Raw genomic sequence first — 17,839 nt, forward strand, 5'->3', positions numbered from 1 at the left:
TGTGGGCCCTTAAAGAAAGCAGTGGAAAACGACTGCGGATAAAGGGACACACCTCAGTTGTCTACCTAGTATCTGCTCACCTTCCTTTTTCCAGCCCTGAAAAGAAAAACCATGAAGGTTTGAGCCACCCCATCAGGTCATGAAGGGTTGCAGGAATTGGAAACATCCGATAGCAGTGGCGTTTTTTTTAAGCTGCACAGCTGTGCCAGCTTTGCCATCACAAGGCGCTGTGGCTTAGTTGGTTAAAGCGCCTGTCTAGTAAACAGGAGATCCTGAGTTCGAATCTCAGCAGTGCCTTTCTTTCTTCTCTTTTGAGCTTCTGAAGCAAACCAAAAAAAAGTTATTCGCTCACGTCTGACATCTTACTTGTCTTTCACACAGTCCTAAGGTAGACCAGTCAGGGGATCTAGAATCAGTACCAGCTAAAGGCTGCAAAGGACAAAGAGGCCTTCATCTTCATGAGAAGGCCGAGGATGCCATCAAGCATGAAAAATAAAAAGAGTGGACTTAACCCGTTGATATGCCACGTAACTTGTATGCCACACAACAAATATGCGTCTTTCCTAGCTTTAATAAGAGCCGTCTTGAGAGGTCACAGTTAAAGTCCACCATGGAGGGGACAATCACTGCTTGTCCAGTAAAAAGAGGATTAGCAAACAAAGATTTCAGCTTGGACGAAGCAGAAGAAATCGACGAGGATGGGATTCGAACCCATGCATGCAGAGCACAATGGATTAGCAGTCATCGCCTTAACCACTCGGCCACCTCGTCCTGGTGAGCGCCGTGATTCCCTTTGACAAACTCCCAAACAAAGTGTGCCTAGTCGGTGCCTGCAGAGTTTTGCTGATCGGTCATGGGCTGAGTGGGTCATACCTCGCCTCCTACAGTAAGTAATGCCTCAAGAAGATGCATGGAAAACCCTTGAAAGGTGGACCTATGCTAAGGGATGCCAAACCATTTCCAGACTTCCCTGGCATGTCTTCCATCCATCTATTCTGCCTTATGCATGGAAAGCAGAGCAGGTAACAATTCTTGCTCTGCTAAGAAGCGGCTCAATCACCTATGGAACCGCAAACCTCTAGCTCTCCACGAAGTTCCAGCTGCTATTGTCGTCTGCAAATTTGTCGGTGTGGATGCCTTTTTCAAAAAGTTTTTGCTTTTCTAATTGTCATGACTGAAAGCTTCATCCTTTTACAAGTTGCTGCCAAGTATGGAACAGAACTCCAGTACCGTGTGGGCCCTTAAAGAAAGCAGTGGAAAACGACTGCGGATAAAGGGACACACCTCAGTTGTCTACCTAGTATCTGCTCACCTTCCTTTTTCCAGCCCTGAAAAGAAAAACCATGAAGGTTTGAGCCACCCCATCAGGTCATGAAAGGTTGCAGGAATTGGAAACATCCGATAGCAGTGGCGTTTTTTTTAAGCTGCACAGCTGTGCCAGCTTTGCCATCACAAGGCGCTGTGGCTTAGTTGGTTAAAGCGCCTGTCTAGTAAACAGGAGATCCTGAGTTCGAATCTCAGCAGTGCCTTTCTTTCTTCTCTTTTGAGCTTCTGAAGCAAACCAAAAAAAAGTTATTCGCTCACGTCTGACATCTTACTTGTCTTTCACACAGTCCTAAGGTAGACCAGTCAGGGGATCTAGAATCAGTACCAGCTAAAGGCTGCAAAGGACAAAGAGGCCTTCATCTTCATGAGAAGGCCGAGGATGCCATCAAGCATGAAAAATAAAAAGAGTGGACTTAACCCGTTGATATGCCACGTAACTTGTATGCCACACAACAAATATGCGTCTTTCCTAGCTTTAATAAGAGCCGTCTTGAGAGGTCACAGTTAAAGTCCACCATGGAGGGGACAATCACTGCTTGTCCAGTAAAAAGAGGATTAGCAAACAAAGATTTCAGCTTGGACGAAGCAGAAGAAATCGACGAGGATGGGATTCGAACCCATGCATGCAGAGCACAATGGATTAGCAGTCCATCGCCTTAACCACTCGGCCACCTCGTCCTGGTGAGCGCCGTGGTTCCCTTTGACAAACTCCCAAATAAAGTGTGCCTAGTCGGTGCCTGCAGAGTTTTGCTGATCGGTCATGGGCTGAGTGGGTCATACCTCGCCTCCTACAGTAAGTAATGCCTCAAGAAGATGCATGGAAAACCCTTGAAAGGTGGACCTATGCTAAGGGATGCCAAACCATTTCCAGACTTCCCTGGCATGTCTTCCATCCATCTATTCTGCCTTATGCATGGAAAGCAGAGCAGGTAACAATTCTTGCTCTGCTAAGAAGCGGCTCAATCACCTATGGAACCGCAAACCTCTAGCTCTCCACGAAGTTCCAGCTGCTATTGTCTTCTGCAAATTTGTCGGTGTGGATGCCTTTTTCAAAAAGTTTTTGCTTTTCTAATTGTCATGACTGAAAGCTTCATCCTTTTACAAGTTGCTGCCAAGTATGGAACAGAACTCCAGTATCGTGTGGGCCCTTAAAGAAAGCAGTGGAAAACGACTGCGGATAAAGGGACACACCTCAGTTGTCTACCTAGTATCTGCTCACCTTCCTTTTTCCAGCCCTGAAAAGAAAAACCATGAAGGTTTGAGCCACCCCATCAGGTCATGAAGGGTTGCAGGAATTGGAAACATCCGATAGCAGTGGCGTTTTTTTAAGCTGCACAGCTGTGCCAGCTTTGCCATCACAAGGCGCTGTGGCTTAGTTGGTTAAAGCGCCTGTCTAGTAAACAGGAGATCCTGAGTTCGAATCTCAGCAGTGCCTTTCTTTCTTCTCTTTTTTTTTTTTTTTTTTTTTTTTTTTTTTGATTTTTAAAAGTTTTTATTGAGAAATTTTTAACATAACATATCAAAAAGCAGGGAAGGAGGAAGGTATACTCGCAGGTATCCCCTCTTATCCCGACAGTGTAATTTATACAAACTTGCTCTACATGAATCACCTGCTGAGCAGAATATTTCACATTAAACTTTTCATATATAGTAAAAGTGAGATCTTGTCATAAGAGGGGGGGGTTGGAGGAGGGGTGGGGGGGGAGGGTTAAAAGAGGAGGGGGGGAAGGGGGGGGGGAGAGGGAGGGGGATACAGATGTCAGATCTAATGTAACATAAGTTATTCAACGTAAGTTATTTATCAGGAACTAGGTATAGACCACTATGGGATCTTATGTCCAGAGATTTAGTTGTAATCAGAGTACAAGGGTTAAACTGTAAGCAATATAGCTGTCAGTGTAAGTATCTACTCGGCAGAAATGCCAATATTAAGAAAAAGAATTTTGGAAGATCCTAGGTCAAGATGGATTGAAAGGCAAGTACCTCAATTTGTATAGTTTTATACTAGTTTCCTAAAATCGCGCCATGGGGCCCATAGTTTTATAAATGTATCATGTTTTCTATCCGACCAGCTCGTTAATTCTTCTAATCTGCACATCTGATCTACTTTGTTTAGCCATTCTGGAATTGTAGGGGGGATTTTACTAAGCCAGTGAAGAGGAATAAGCAGTTTGGCTGTTTGGACTAAGGTTGTGGCCAGGTTATGTTTGCCTGGGGTCCAGGTTTTGTTAGGTAACCAAAGAAGTACACTACTTGGAGTGAGGTGCAAGGTTTGAGAGCAGATTTGATTGGTGATTCTAGAAACATCATTCCAGAACTTCTGGATACTTGGGCAGTACCAAAAGATGTGGGCATGTGACCCATTTTTATTTCCGCATCTCCAACAGTCCTCATTAGAGGATAGACCCATCTGCTTAAGAGTTTTTGGGGTTCTGTACCACCTAGTCATTAGTTTATATGAATTCTCCTGCACTCTCACACAATTGGAGAATCCATGTGAATTTTTATGTATTTTAGAGATTTCATCATTACTAAATGTGACACTTAAGTCTTTTTCCCAGTTAGCAACATAATCAGGTTTTACGTCACCCAAAGACTCTTCTAGTAATTTGTTATAGATAAAGGAGATCAGACCCTTAGGTTTAATTGGTTTACACATCGTTTCCTCAGTCCATGTTAATTCCTTAGGGTTATATGGTTTGGCAGATATTTGTCTCACAAAATTGTTTAATTCTAGCTTATGTAAAAAATGTAGATCAGGTAAAAGATTATTTAGGTATGTCAATAATTCCTCTTGATTCCCTAATTTTTCCATTATCTTCCCTGTTGGGATATGTTCTAGTCTAGCCCAAATACCAGGTATGTTGTTAGAATGTGGTCTTATATGATAAGGGAGTAGGCGAGCTGGCATTGCCGGCGATGGAGAAGAAAAAAGAGAGGTGTTGTTTCTTATAACAGTTAACGTGCCCCTAGTCAATAAGTTGTCTATCGTTTCACCCTGATTCTGAGTGAGTCCCCACGCCCACGCTAACTGGGAGTCTGTGGTATTCTTAAGCTCAATGTCTACCCCTATGTGTCTACCCAGAGGAGAATTAATCTGGCACCATCTCTTAATGTGGACTGCCGTATAATATAGTAGAGGATCTGGGAGCCCTATACCCCCCTTCCTCCTCTGTTGAGTAAGTCTTTTGTAAGTCACTCTGGCCCTTTTACCTTGCCATAGGAATCTACGGAAGGATGCCTGAACTAATTGGAAGAAGTGCTTCGGGACATATAGAGGTAACATTTGGAGCAAATAAAGTAGCTTTGGCATAATGTACGTTTTTAGGAGGTTTTTCCTACCCATCCATGAGACAAAGGGGATTTTCAAAGATGTCAGATGTTGATCGATTGCTCTCAGAAGAGTTTTGTAGTTAGAATCAAAAAGATTTGTTGGGTCTCTAGTGATTTTTATCCCAAGGTATTTAATATAGTCGGGTTGCCACTTGAAAGGAAATTTCTTTTGTAAATCCGAAATTAAAGCACCATGGGCTGTGATGTTCAGTGCCTCTGATTTAGTAAAATTAATTTTAAAATTAGAGAGCGTGCCAAACTCTTGGAATAATTTCATTACGTGTGGGAAGGCCTCTTTGGGATTGGTGATGAGTAATAGAAGATCATCGGCGAACGCCGCATTAAGGTGGGTTGTGTTTCCCACTTTCAATCCTTTTATATTTGGATATTCTCTCAGGGCTTGGAGTAGCGTTTCCATTATTAGGACAAACAATGCTGGGGAGAGGGGGCAGCCTTGTCTCGTTCCCTTTTTGATTGAAAAGGGAGCAGAGAAATGGTTATTTACTCTAACTCTCGCATTAGGACGGGAATATAGAACCATTACTGAGTTTATAAATTGTTGAGGCAGCCCGAATTTCTCTAGAGTGGCAGTCATATAATCCCAATTAATCCTATCAAATGCCTTCTCGGCATCTGTGCCGAGAAGGATTAGAGGAATTCTATGTTTTTTAGCATGGGAAATAGCATGTATTATTCTAGTAGAGTTCTGGTTGCCTTCCCTCCCTGGGACGAACCCCGTCTGTTCAGCATCAATTAAGTATGGTAGCACTTTATTCAGGCGTGTGGAAAGAATTTTAGCCCAAATTTTTGCATCGACGTTAATAAGTGATATCGGGCGATAACTGCTGCATTGTTCAGGATCTTTCCCTTCCTTGGGTATTACTGTAATAATAGCCTCCAGAGCTTGTGCTGGTAGGGGGGCCCCTTTCATCAACGCATTGCACCAATCTGTTAGATATGGTAGCAGAACATGCGCCAGCTTGCGATAATAGAAAATCGGAAGCCCATCTGGTCCAGGTGTTTTGTGTAATGGTAAGGAGTTTAGGATTTTTTCTACCTCCTCTTTCGTAACTGGCCTAATTAAGTCTTCTAAGTCAGACTGTGCTACTGTGGGTAATTTGAGCTTGTTCAAAAATAAATGGATAGCCTCTTTGGTTTGGGTACTATTTGGTGGGTAGTGAGGTGTCAAATTATATAGATTCTCATAGTAGCGTCTAAACTCTTCGGCAATTTCTAGAGTTTTGTCAGTGCTTTTGGTGGGGGATTGGGCAATACTAGAGATTAAAGATGTAGCTTTTTGCTTTTTTATCAAAAGCGTCATCAGTTTGTTACCCTTGTCGCCATGGGCATAATGCCTGAATTTGGCATATAAGTATCCCTTAGCTGCTTTAGCATTTAGTATGTCCGCTAGTTTGCTTCTTTCAGAGCAGAGTTCTGAATATACAGAATCCCTTTTAGATTTTTTAAAAGTGGCTTCTAACTTGTAAATTTTGGCTAAGATTTCGTCTAATACTCTCGCTTTCTCTTTCTTATAATGTGCACCCAATGCCCTGAACTCTCCCCCAATAAAAACTTTGTGTGCTTGCCAATTAATCTGTATGGACGTATCCTCCGCAATATTTCTTTCGAAATAGGAGCTAAGTTTGTCGCTTATTACTTTGACTTTTTCTTCAGAGTCTAATAAAGACTCGTTTAGTCTCCAATTACCTGCTGGAGGAGGCAGTGATTGTATGCATATGGAGAATGATATAGGTGCATGGTCAGAGACCGTGATTGAACCTATTTCTGTCTTACTGATATAGTCAATGCAATTATCAGTAACAAACAAGTAATCTAGTCGTTGGAATGAATGATGCACTCTTGAATAAAAGGAGTAGTCCTTCTCTGAAGGGTGCATGAGTCTCCAAGTATCGACTAGAGAGAGAGTATATAGCGTTTTTGTGAGACTAGCCAGAGTTCTTTGTGAGTGTACTGATTTATTAGTGGATGAATCCAGCAATGGATTAATTGTAAGGTTCAAGTCACCTCCCACAATCCAGATTCCTTCTGCGAAGGTGTGTAGTTTCTCAAGTGTGTCCTTAATCCAATTCACTTGATTAACATTGGGGGCATATAAATTGGCAAGTGTAATTTTGGTTGAACCCATTTTACCAAGTATAAATAAAAAGCGTCCTTCTGGATCTTGATAGGTTGATATATGTTTAAATGGAACTTTTTTACTAATAGCAATGGTGACACCTCTTTTTGCCTGAGTGTGACAGCTGTGAAACCATTGGTTAAAATAACGTAAGGGTAAGTTTGGTAGTTTGTTGCACTTGAAGTGCGATTCTTGAAAAAAGCAAATATCTGAGCCCATTTTCCTAACTAGAGTAAAAATTTGTGACCGTTTTTGGGGTATGTTTAGACCCTTGACATTAAATGAAGATATTTTAAAAATCGTCATTATTCCTGATATATTCTGCAAGAGTTTCAAAATCTATATGATTACTTAAAGTTCTTCTCCCAGTGACATCTGTGGGGTTTGGGGGTGTAGGCGTGGAACAATTAAATGTAAAACAACCCATTGGATAACAAGTGACAAAAAATACAATAGTCAATGCCAGGGTAACCTCGTGTACCAACATCTATAGTATCTTTCCAGTATTGAAAAAGTGATAAAGTCCGCTCACTCTCTCCACTAATACGGAGGGAGGTAAGGGGAGGAGGGGGGAGATCTAGTGTCCTGATCGAGGTGGAAATTGTATGACCCATCAGGAGACTACAGCTGAGAGGGGGGGGGGGGTTTACTGAGTAACTAGCGATTGTTATCTTGTATGATAAGAGAGGACCACTTAATGTTTGGATGTGTAAATCCAATAAACTGTGGTAAGTCTGTTGAAAACCACCGATAAAGTTCTAAGTGTTACTAAACAGAACTAGCGCGTAATACATCTTAACTACATATGTTAAGGGCAACATGGTTAAACAGTAAGGTCATTTCTGTGACAGACAGTACATCACCCTTAGTGCACTTGAGGAGAGAAAACTTGACGCATCTGTGAGGCTTTTTTCACCCTTGGTGACTTCTTAGAACCCGCTACTGACCACTGCTGGAGTTGCGGAAGGTCAGGAAGGTCCATTAAATGTTCCGGTACCGCGTGCCAGGATTGAATCTCCAGGGGGTTGATATCAAGAATGTCCCAGGCTTGTGGAAGATCCTCTGGGGTTCTTATGGTTCCTCTTTTCCCTCTAAATTGGAAGGTAAGTCCGAATGGATAAAGCCAGCGGAATAGGATTTTATGATGTTTTAAATAGTCCGTTAGCGGTTTCAATATTCTCCTCTTGTTCAGTGTGGAAGAGGAAAGGTCCTGGAAAAGGGTAATCTTGTCTCCTTTGAAGACGAAATCTCCTCTCTCTCGTGCTGCTTTCAAAATGGCCGCCGTATCTACATAGCTCAGCAAACCACAGATAACATCCCTTGGGGGATCATCTTGTTTAGGAGCAGGTCTTAGGGCTCTATGAATACGTTCTATCTGAATAGAATTCACTCTTTCAGGAGATAGGAGATCAGCGAAGATTTCTAACGCAAATTTTTGCAGATCTTCATAGAGTATAGACTCAGGGATCCCCTTAATTCTAATGTTTTTGCGTCTGCTGCGGTTCTCTTGGTCCTCTAGCAATGAGAACGCAGTGTTGATTGCCCTTAATTGCGCTTTGTAACCTTCCTCCATTGCAGCACTGTGGGTAATAATGGTTTCCTGAGTCTCTTCTAGGGCTTCTACTCTTCTCCCTATTTGTTTGAACTCTGCTTTGAGCTCTGCAAGCTCTTTGGCTACAGGGGTAAGAGCTTGGAATAGGGTTTTCTTAAGAAAAGCTCTGGAGAGAGGTACCTCTGATGGTGCAGCAAAATCGCTGTTGCCTGCCACACTTTCTAGGTCCGACTCGTCTGGAGCGTCGGATTCGCGCGCTTCCTCCCGCGCCATATTGCGTCCCAGGGCCGGCGGTGTTATGAGCTTCTTTTTGAGGAATTTATCCAGGTCTCCCTGGCTTTTCCTCGCTCTAGGGGTTTCCAGTTTGTCCCCGGTTCTCTCCTTATTCGGTTTGCCCATCTCAGCTGGAAGAAGACTGCTGCTATATGCTGGATCAAACAACTCCACAGCGGGAGCTCACTCACATGCGGCCGTCTCGCTCAACGGTCAGGCTCCGCCCCCCTTTCTTTCTTCTCTTTTGAGCTTCTGAAGCAAACCAAAAAAAAGTTATTCGCTCACGTCTGACATCTTACTTGTCTTTCACACAGTCCTAAGGTAGACCAGTCAGGGGATCTAGAATCAGTACCAGCTAAAGGCTGCAAAGGACAAAGAGGCCTTCATCTTCATGAGAAGGCCGAGGATGCCATCAAGCATGAAAAATAAAAAGAGTGGACTTAACCCGTTGATATGCCACGTAACTTGTATGCCACACAACAAATATGCGTCTTTCTTGGCTTTAATAAGAGCCGTCTTGAGAGGTCACAGTTAAAGTCCACCATGGAGGGGACAATCACTGCTTGTCCAGTAAAAAGAGGATTAGCAAACAAAGATTTCAGCTTGGACGAAGCAGAAGAAATCGACGAGGATGGGATTCGAACCCATGCATGCAGAGCACAATGGATTAGCAGTCCATCGCCTTAACCACTCGGCCACCTCGTCCTGGTGAGCGCCGTGGTTCCCTTTGACAAACTCCCAAACAAAGTGTGCCTAGTCGGTGCCTGCAGAGTTTTGCTGATCGGTCATGGGCTGAGTGGGTCATACCTCGCCTCCTACAGTAAGTAATGCCTCAAGAAGATGCATGGAAAACCCTTGAAAGGTGGACCTATGCTAAGGGATGCCAAACCATTTCCAGACTTCCCTGGCATGTCTTCCATCCATCTATTCTGCCTTATGCATGGAAAGCAGAGCAGGTAACAATTCTTGCTCTGCTAAGAAGCGGCTCAATCACCTATGGAACCGCAAACCTCTAGCTCTCCACGAAGTTCCAGCTGCTATTGTCGTCTGCAAATTTGTCGGTGTGGATGCCTTTTTCAAAAAGTTTTTGCTTTTCTAATTGTCATGACTGAAAGCTTCATCCTTTTACAAGTTGCTGCCAAGTATGGAACAGAACTCCAGTATCGTGTGGGCCCTTAAAGAAAGCAGTGGAAAACGACTGCGGATAAAGGGACACACCTCAGTTGTCTACCTAGTATCTGCTCACCTTCCTTTTTCCAGCCCTGAAAAGAAAAACCATGAAGGTTTGAGCCACCCCATCAGGTCATGAAGGGTTGCAGGAATTGGAAACATCCGATAGCAGTGGCGTTTTTTTTAAGCTGCACAGCTGTGCCAGCTTTGCCGTCACAAGGCGCTGTGGCTTAGTTGGTTAAAGCGCCTGTCTAGTAAACAGGAGATCCTGAGTTCGAATCTCAGCAGTGCCTTTCTTTCTTCTCTTTTGAGCTTCTGAAGCAAACCAAAAAAAAGTTATTCGCTCACGTCTGACATCTTACTTGTCTTTCACACAGTCCTAAGGTAGACCAGTCAGGGGATCTAGAATCAGTACCAGCTAAAGGCTGCAAAGGACAAAGAGGCCTTCATCTTCATGAGAAGGCCGAGGATGCCATCAAGCATGAAAAATAAAGAGTGGACTTAACCCGTTGATATGCCACGTAACTTGTATGCCACACAACAAATATGCGTCTTTCCTAGCTTTAACAAGAGCCGTCTTGAGAGGTCACAGTTAAAGTCCACCATGGAGGGGACAATCACTGCTTGTCCAGTAAAAAGAGGATTAGCAAACAAAGATTTCAGCTTGGACGAAGCAGAAGAAATCGACGAGGATGGGATTCGAACCCATGCATGCAGAGCACAATGGATTAGCAGTCCATCGCCTTAACCACTCGGCCACCTCGTCCTGGTGAGCACCGTGGTTCCCTTTGACAAACTCCCAAACAAAGTGTGCCTAGTCGGTGCCTGCAGAGTTTTGCTGATCGGTCATGGGCTGAGTGGGTCATACCTCGCCTCCTACAGTAAGTAATGCCTCAAGAAGATGCATGGAAAACCCTTGAAAGGTGGACCTATGCTAAGGGATGCCAAACCATTTCCAGACTTCCCTGGCATGTCTTCCATCCATCTATTCTGCCTTATGCATGGAAAGCAGAGCAGGTAACAATTCTTGCTCTGCTAAGAAGCGGCTCAATCACCTATGGAACCGCAAACCTCTAGCTCTCCACGAAGTTCCAGCTGCTATTGTCGTCTGCAAATTTGTCGGTGTGGATGCCTTTTTCAAAAAGTTTTTGCTTTTCTAATTGTCATGACTGAAAGCTTCATCCTTTTACAAGTTGCTGCCAAGTATGGAACAGAACTCCAGTACCGTGTGGGCCCTTAAAGAAAGCAGTGGAAAACGACTGCGGATAAAGGGACACACCTCAGTTGTCTACCTAGTATCTGCTCACCTTCCTTTTTCCAGCCCTGAAAAGAAAAACCATGAAGGTTTGAGCCACCCCATCAGGTCATGAAAGGTTGCAGGAATTGGAAACATCCGATAGCAGTGGCGTTTTTTTTAAGCTGCATAGCTGTGCCAGCTTTGCCATCACAAGGCGCTGTGGCTTAGTTGGTTAAAGCGCCTGTCTAGTAAACAGGAGATCCTGAGTTCGAATCTCAGCAGTGCCTTTCTTTCTTCTCTTTTGAGCTTCTGAAGCAAACCAAAAAAAAGTTATTCGCTCACGTCTGACATCTTACTTGTCTTTCACACAGTCCTAAGGTAGACCAGTCAGGGGATCTAGAATCAGTACCAGCTAAAGGCTGCAAAGGACAAAGAGGCCTTCATCTTCATGAGAAGGCCGAGGATGCCATCAAGCATGAAAAATAAAAAGAGTGGACTTAACCCGTTGATATGCCACGTAACTTGTATGCCACCCAACAAATATGCGTCTTTCCTAGCTTTAATAAGAGCCGTCTTGAGAGGTCACAGTTAAAGTCCACCATGGAGGGGACAATCACTGCTTGTCCAGTAAAAAGAGGATTAGCAAACAAAGATTTCAGCTTGGACGAAGCAGAAGAAATCGACGAGGATGGGATTCGAACCCATGCATGCAGAGCACAATGGATTAGCAGTCCATCGCCTTAACCACTCGGCCACCTCGTCCTGGTGAGCGCCGTGGTTCCCTTTGACAAACTCCCAAACAAAGTGTGCCTAGTCGGTGCCTGCAGAGTTTTGCTGATCGGTCATGGGCTGAGTGGGTCATACCTCGCCTCCTACAGTAAGTAATGCCTCAAGAAGATGCATGGAAAACCCTTGAAAGGTGGACCTATGCTAAGGGATGCCAAACCATTTCCAGACATCCCTGGCATGTCTTCCATCCATCTATTCTGCCTTATGCATGGAAAGCAGAGCAGGTAACAATTCTTGCTCTGCTAAGAAGCGGCTCAATCACCTATGGAACCGCAAACCTCTAGCTCTCCACGAAGTTCCAGCTGCTATTGTCGTCTGCAAATTTGTCGGTGTGGATGCCTTTTTCAAAAAGTTTTTGCTTTTCTAATTGTCATGACTGAAAGCTTCATCCTTTTACAAGTTGCTGCCAAGTATGGAACAGAACTCCAGTACCGTGTGGGCCCTTAAAGAAAGCAGTGGAAAACGACTGCGGATAAAGGGACACACCTCAGTTGTCTACCTAGTATCTGCTCACCTTCCTTTTTCCAGCCCTGAAATGAAAAACCATGAAGGTTTGAGCCACCCCATCAGGTCATGAAAGGTTGCAGGAATTGGAAACATCCGATAGCAGTGGCGTTTTTTTTAAGCTGCACAGCTGTGCCAGCTTTGCCATCACAAGGCGCTGTGGCTTAGTTGGTTAAAGCGCCTGTCTAGTCAACAGGAGATCCTGAGTTCGAATCTCAGCAGTGCCTTTCTTTCTTCTCTTTTGAGCTTCTGAAGCAAACCAAAAAAAAGTTATTCGCTCACGTCTGACATCTTACTTGTCTTTCACACAGTCCTAAGGTAGACCAGTCAGGGGATCTAGAATCAGTACCAGCTAAAGGCTGCAAAGGACAAAGAGGCCTTCATCTTCATGAGAAGGCCGAGGATGCCATCAAGCATGAAAAATAAAAAGAGTGGACTTAACCCGTTGATATGCCACGTAACTTGTATGCCACACAACAAATATGCGTCTTTCCTAGCTTTAATAAGAGCCGTCTTGAGAGGTCACAGTTAAAGTCCACCATGGAGGGGACAATCACTGCTTGTCCAGTAAAAAGAGGATTAGCAAACAAAGATTTCAGCTTGGACGAAGCAGAAGAAATCGACGAGGATGGGATTCGAACCCATGCATGCAGAGCACAATGGATTAGCAGTCCATCGCCTTAACCACTCGGCCACCTCGCCCTGGTGAGTGCCGTGGTTCCCTTTGACAAACTCCCAAACAAAGTGTGCCTAGTCGGTGCCTGCAGAGTTTTGCTGATCGGTCATGGGCTGAGTGGGTCATACCTCGCCTCCTACAGTAAGTAATGCCTCCAGAAGATGCATGGAAAACCCTTGAAAGGTGGACCTATGCTAAGGGATGCCAAACCATTTCCAGACATCCCTGGCATGTCTTCCATCCATCTATTCTGCCTTATGCATGGAAAGCAGAGCAGGTAACAATTCTTGCTCTGCTAAGGAGCGGCTCAATCACCTATGGAACCGCAAACCTCTAGCTCTCCACGAAGTTCCAGCTGCTATTGTCCTCTGCAAATTTGTCGGTGTGGATGCCTTTTTCAAAAAGTTTTTGCTTTTCTAATTGTCATGACTGAAAGCTTCATCCTTTTACAAGTTGCTGCCAAGTATGGAACAGAACTCCAGTACCGTGTGGGCCCTTAAAGAAAGCAGTGGAAAATGACTGCGGATAAAGGGACACACCTCAGTTGTCTACCTAGTATCTGCTCACCTTCCTTTTTCCAGCCCTGAAAAGAAAAACCATGAAGGTTTGAGCCACCCCATCAGGTTAATGAAAGGTTGCAGGAATTGGAAACATCCGATAGCAGTGGCGTTTTTTTTAAGCTGCACAGCTGTGCCAGCTTTGCCATCACAAGGCGCTGTGGCTTAGTTGGTTAAAGCGCCTGTCTAGTAAACAGGAGATCCTGAGTTCGAATCTCAGCAGTGCCTTTCTTTCTTCTCTTTTGAGCTTCTGAAGCAAACCAAAAAAAAGTTATTCGCTCACGTCTGACATCTTACTTGTCTTTCACACAGTCCAAAGGTAGACCAGTCAGGGGATCTAGAATCAGTACCAGCTAAAGGCTGCAAAGGACAAAGAGGCCTTCATCTTCATGAGAAGGCCGAGGATGCCATCAAGCATGAAAAATAAAAAGAGTGGACTTAACCCGTTGATATGCCACGTAACTTGTATGCCACACAACAAATATGCGTCTTTCCTAGCTTTAATAAGAGCCGTCTTGAGAGGTCACAGTTAAAGTCCACCATGGAGGGGACAATCACTGCTTGTCCAGTAAAAAGAGGATTAGCAAACAAAGATTTCAGCTTGGACGAAGCAGAAGAAATCGACGAGGATGGGATTCGAACCCATGCATGCAGAGCACAATGGATTAGCAGTCCATCGCCTTAACCACTCGGCCACCTCGTCCTGGTGAGCGCCGTGGTTCCCTTTGACAAACTCCCAAACAAAGTGTGCCCAGTCGTTGCCTGCAGAGTTTTGCTGATCGGTCATGGGCTGAGTGGGTCATACCTCGCCTCCTACAGTAAGTAATGCCTCAAGAAGATGCATGGAAAACCCTTGAAAGGTGGACCTATGCTAAGGGATGCCAAACCATTTCCAGACATCCCTGGCATGTCTTCCATCCATCTATTCTGCCTTATGCATGGAAAGCAGAGCAGGTAACAATTCTTGCTCTGCTAAGAAGCGGCTCAATCACCTATGGAACCGCAAACCTCTAGCTCTCCACGAAGTTCCAGCTGCTATTGTCGTCTGCAAATTTGTCGGTGTGGATGCCTTTTTCAAAAAGTTTTTGCTTTTCTAATTGTCATGACTGAAAGCTTCATCCTTTTACAAGTTGCTGCCAAGTATGGAACAGAACTCCAGTACCGTGTGGGCCCTTAAAGAAAGCAGTGGAAAACGACTGCGGATAAAGGGACACACCTCAGTTGTCTACCTAGTATCTGCTCACCTTCCTTTTTCCATCCCTGAAAAGAAAAACCATGAAGGTTTGAGCCACCCCATCAGGTCATGAAAGGTTGCAGGAATTGGAAACATCCGATAGCAGTGGCGTTTTTTTTAAGCTGCACAGCTGTGCCAGCTTTGCCATCACAAGGCGCTGTGGCTTAGTTGGTTAAAGCGCCTGTCTAGTCAACAGGAGATCCTGAGTTCGAATCTCAGCAGTGCCTTTCTTTCTTCTCTTTTGAGCTTCTGAAGCAAACCAAAAAAAAGTTATTCGCTCACGTCTGACATCTTACTTGTCTTTCACACAGTCCTAAGGTAGACCAGTCAGGGGATCTAGAATCAGTACCAGCTAAAGGCTGCAAAGGACAAAGAGGCCTTCATCTTCATGAGAAGGCCGAGGATGCCATCAAGCATGAAAAATAAAAAGAGTGGACTTAACCCGTTGATATGCCACGTAACTTGTATGCCACACAACAAATATGCGTCTTTCCTAGCTTTAATAAGAGCCGTCTTGAGAGGTCACAGTTAAAGTCCACCATGGAGGGGACAATCACTGCTTGTCCAGTAAAAAGAGGATTAGCAAACAAAGATTTCAGCTTGGACGAAGCAGAAGAAATCGACGAGGATGGGATTCGAACCCATGCATGCAGAGCACAATGGATTAGCAGTCCATCGCCTTAACCACTCGGCCACCTCGCCCTGGTGAGTGCCGTGGTTCCCTTTGACAAACTCCCAAACAAAGTGTGCCTAGTCGGTGCCTGCAGAGTTTTGCTGATCGGTCATGGGCTGAGTGGGTCATACCTCGCCTCCTACAGTAAGTAATGCCTCAAGAAGATGCATGGAAAACCCTTGAAAGGTGGACCTATGCTAAGGGATGCCAAACCATTTCCAGACATCCCTGGCATGTCTTCCATCCATCTATTCTGCCTTATGCATGGAAAGCAGAGCAGGTAACAATTCTTGCTCTGCTAAGAAGCGGCTCAATCACCTATGGAACCGCAAACCTCTAGCTCTCCACGAAGTTCCAGCTGCTATTGTCGTCTGCAAATTTGTCGGTGTGGATGCCTTTTTCAAAAAGTTTTTGCTTTTCTAATTGTCATGACTGAAAGCTTCATCCTTTTACAAGTTGCTGCCAAGTATGGAACAGATCTCCAGTACCGTGTGGGCCCTTAAAGAAAGCAGTGGAAAACGACTGCGGATAAAGGGACACACCTCAGTTGTCTACCTAGTATCTGCTCACCTTCCTTTTTCCAGACCTGAAAAGAAAAACCATGAAGGTTTGAGCCACCCCATCAGGTCATGAAAGGTTGCAGGAATTGGAAACATCCAATAGCAGTGGCGTTTTTTTTAAGCTGCACAGCTGTGCCAGCTTTGCCATCACAAGGCGCTGTGGCTTAGTTGGTTAAAGCGCCTGTCTAGTAAACAGGAGATCCTGAGTTCGAATCTCAGCAGTGCCTTTCTTTCTTCTCTTTTGAGCTTCTGAAGCAAACCAAAAAAAAGTTATTCGCTCACGTCTGACATCTTACTTGTCTTTCACACAGTCCTAAGGTAGACCAGTCAGGGGATCTAGAATCAGTACCAGCTAAAGGCTGCAAAGGACAAAGAGGCCTTCATCTTCATGAGAAGGCCGAGGATGCCATCAAGCATGAAAAATAAAAAGAGTGGACTTAACCCGTTGATATGCCACGTAACTTGTATGCCACCCAACAAATATGCGTCTTTCCTAGCTTTAATAAGAGCCGTCTTGAGAGGTCACAGTTAAAGTCCACCATGGAGGGGACAATCACTGCTTGTCCAGTAAAAAGAGGATTAGCAAACAAAGATTTCAGCTTGGACGAAGCAGAAGAAATCGACGAGGATGGGATTCGAACCCATGCATGCAGAGCACAATGGATTAGCAGTCCATCGCCTTAACCACTCGGCCACCTCGTCCTGGTGAGCGCCGTGGTTCCCTTTGACAAACTCCCAAACAAAGTGTGCCCAGTCGTTGCCTGCAGAGTTTTGCTGATCGGTCATGGGCTGAGTGGGTCATACCTCGCCTCCTACAGTAAGTAATGCCTCAAGAAGATGCATGGAAAACCCTTGAAAGGTGGACCTATGCTAAGGGATGCCAAACCATTTCCAGACATCCCTGGCATGTCTTCCATCCATCTATTCTGCCTTATGCATGGAAAGCAGAGCAGGTAACAATTCTTGCTCTGCTAAGAAGCGGCTCAATCACCTATGGAACCGCAAACCTCTAGCTCTCCACGAAGTTCCAGCTGCTATTGTCGTCTGCAAATTTGTCGGTGTGGATGCCTTTTTCAAAAAGTTTTTGCTTTTCTAATTGTCATGACTGAAAGCTTCATCCTTTTACAAGTTGCTGCCAAGTATGGAACAGAACTCCAGTACCGTGTGGGCCCTTAAAGAAAGCAGTGGAAAACGACTGCGGATAAAGGGACACACCTCAGTTGTCTACCTAGTATCTGCTCACCTTCCTTTTTCCATCCCTGAAAAGAAAAACCATGAAGGTTTGAGCCACCCCATCAGGTCATGAAAGGTTGCAGGAATTGGAAACATCCGATAGCAGTGGCGTTTTTTTTAAGCTGCACAGCTGTGCCAGCTTTGCCATCACAAGGCGCTGTGGCTTAGTTGGTTAAAGCGCCTGTCTAGTCAACAGGAGATCCTGAGTTCGAATCTCAGCAGTGCCTTTCTTTCTTCTCTTTTGAGCTTCTGAAGCAAACCAAAAAAAAGTTATTCGCTCACGTCTGACATCTTACTTGTCTTTCACACAGTCCTAAGGTAGACCAGTCAGGGGATCTAGAATCAGTACCAGCTAAAGGCTGCAAAGGACAAAGAGGCCTTCATCTTCATGAGAAGGCCGAGGATGCCATCAAGCATGAAAAATAAAAAGAGTGGACTTAACCCGTTGATATGCCACGTAACTTGTATGCCACACAACAAATATGCGTCTTTCCTAGCTTTAATAAGAGCCGTCTTGAGAGGTCACAGTTAAAGTCCACCATGGAGGGGACAATCACTGCTTGTCCAGTAAAAAGAGGATTAGCA

General features: G+C 44.6%; 15 non-coding genes across 15 annotated transcripts; 7 read left to right on the forward strand and 8 right to left on the reverse strand.

Moving 5' to 3' along the window:
- The first annotated feature begins 223 nt into the window (after window positions 1–223).
- On the forward strand, window positions 224–297 carry TRNAT-AGU (transfer RNA threonine (anticodon AGU)). Its single transcript has one exon. It is a non-coding gene; the product is annotated as a tRNA-Thr (tRNA).
- Window positions 298–1,455: 1,158 nt separating this feature from the next.
- TRNAT-AGU (transfer RNA threonine (anticodon AGU)) lies at window positions 1,456–1,529 on the forward strand. The gene has a single exon. It is a non-coding gene; the product is annotated as a tRNA-Thr (tRNA).
- A 393-nt stretch (window positions 1,530–1,922) lies between these two features.
- On the reverse strand, window positions 1,923–2,004 carry TRNAS-GCU (transfer RNA serine (anticodon GCU)). The gene has a single exon. It is a non-coding gene; the product is annotated as a tRNA-Ser (tRNA).
- Window positions 2,005–2,687: 683 nt separating this feature from the next.
- TRNAT-AGU (transfer RNA threonine (anticodon AGU)) lies at window positions 2,688–2,761 on the forward strand. Its single transcript has one exon. It is a non-coding gene; the product is annotated as a tRNA-Thr (tRNA).
- A 6,483-nt stretch (window positions 2,762–9,244) lies between these two features.
- TRNAS-GCU (transfer RNA serine (anticodon GCU)) lies at window positions 9,245–9,326 on the reverse strand. The gene has a single exon. It is a non-coding gene; the product is annotated as a tRNA-Ser (tRNA).
- Window positions 9,327–10,010: 684 nt separating this feature from the next.
- On the forward strand, window positions 10,011–10,084 carry TRNAT-AGU (transfer RNA threonine (anticodon AGU)). The gene has a single exon. It is a non-coding gene; the product is annotated as a tRNA-Thr (tRNA).
- A 391-nt stretch (window positions 10,085–10,475) lies between these two features.
- On the reverse strand, window positions 10,476–10,557 carry TRNAS-GCU (transfer RNA serine (anticodon GCU)). Its single transcript has one exon. It is a non-coding gene; the product is annotated as a tRNA-Ser (tRNA).
- A 684-nt stretch (window positions 10,558–11,241) lies between these two features.
- On the forward strand, window positions 11,242–11,315 carry TRNAT-AGU (transfer RNA threonine (anticodon AGU)). Its single transcript has one exon. It is a non-coding gene; the product is annotated as a tRNA-Thr (tRNA).
- Window positions 11,316–11,708: 393 nt separating this feature from the next.
- On the reverse strand, window positions 11,709–11,790 carry TRNAS-GCU (transfer RNA serine (anticodon GCU)). Its single transcript has one exon. It is a non-coding gene; the product is annotated as a tRNA-Ser (tRNA).
- Window positions 11,791–12,941: 1,151 nt separating this feature from the next.
- TRNAS-GCU (transfer RNA serine (anticodon GCU)) lies at window positions 12,942–13,023 on the reverse strand. The gene has a single exon. It is a non-coding gene; the product is annotated as a tRNA-Ser (tRNA).
- A 685-nt stretch (window positions 13,024–13,708) lies between these two features.
- TRNAT-AGU (transfer RNA threonine (anticodon AGU)) lies at window positions 13,709–13,782 on the forward strand. The gene has a single exon. It is a non-coding gene; the product is annotated as a tRNA-Thr (tRNA).
- Window positions 13,783–14,175: 393 nt separating this feature from the next.
- On the reverse strand, window positions 14,176–14,257 carry TRNAS-GCU (transfer RNA serine (anticodon GCU)). Its single transcript has one exon. It is a non-coding gene; the product is annotated as a tRNA-Ser (tRNA).
- A 1,151-nt stretch (window positions 14,258–15,408) lies between these two features.
- On the reverse strand, window positions 15,409–15,490 carry TRNAS-GCU (transfer RNA serine (anticodon GCU)). Its single transcript has one exon. It is a non-coding gene; the product is annotated as a tRNA-Ser (tRNA).
- Window positions 15,491–16,174: 684 nt separating this feature from the next.
- TRNAT-AGU (transfer RNA threonine (anticodon AGU)) lies at window positions 16,175–16,248 on the forward strand. The gene has a single exon. It is a non-coding gene; the product is annotated as a tRNA-Thr (tRNA).
- A 393-nt stretch (window positions 16,249–16,641) lies between these two features.
- TRNAS-GCU (transfer RNA serine (anticodon GCU)) lies at window positions 16,642–16,723 on the reverse strand. The gene has a single exon. It is a non-coding gene; the product is annotated as a tRNA-Ser (tRNA).
- Window positions 16,724–17,839: the final 1,116 nt, after the last annotated feature.

The sequence above is a fragment of the Engystomops pustulosus genome, chromosome 7 (assembly GCF_040894005.1).
Source record: "Engystomops pustulosus chromosome 7, aEngPut4.maternal, whole genome shotgun sequence".
NCBI lineage: Eukaryota > Metazoa > Chordata > Amphibia > Anura > Leptodactylidae > Engystomops > Engystomops pustulosus.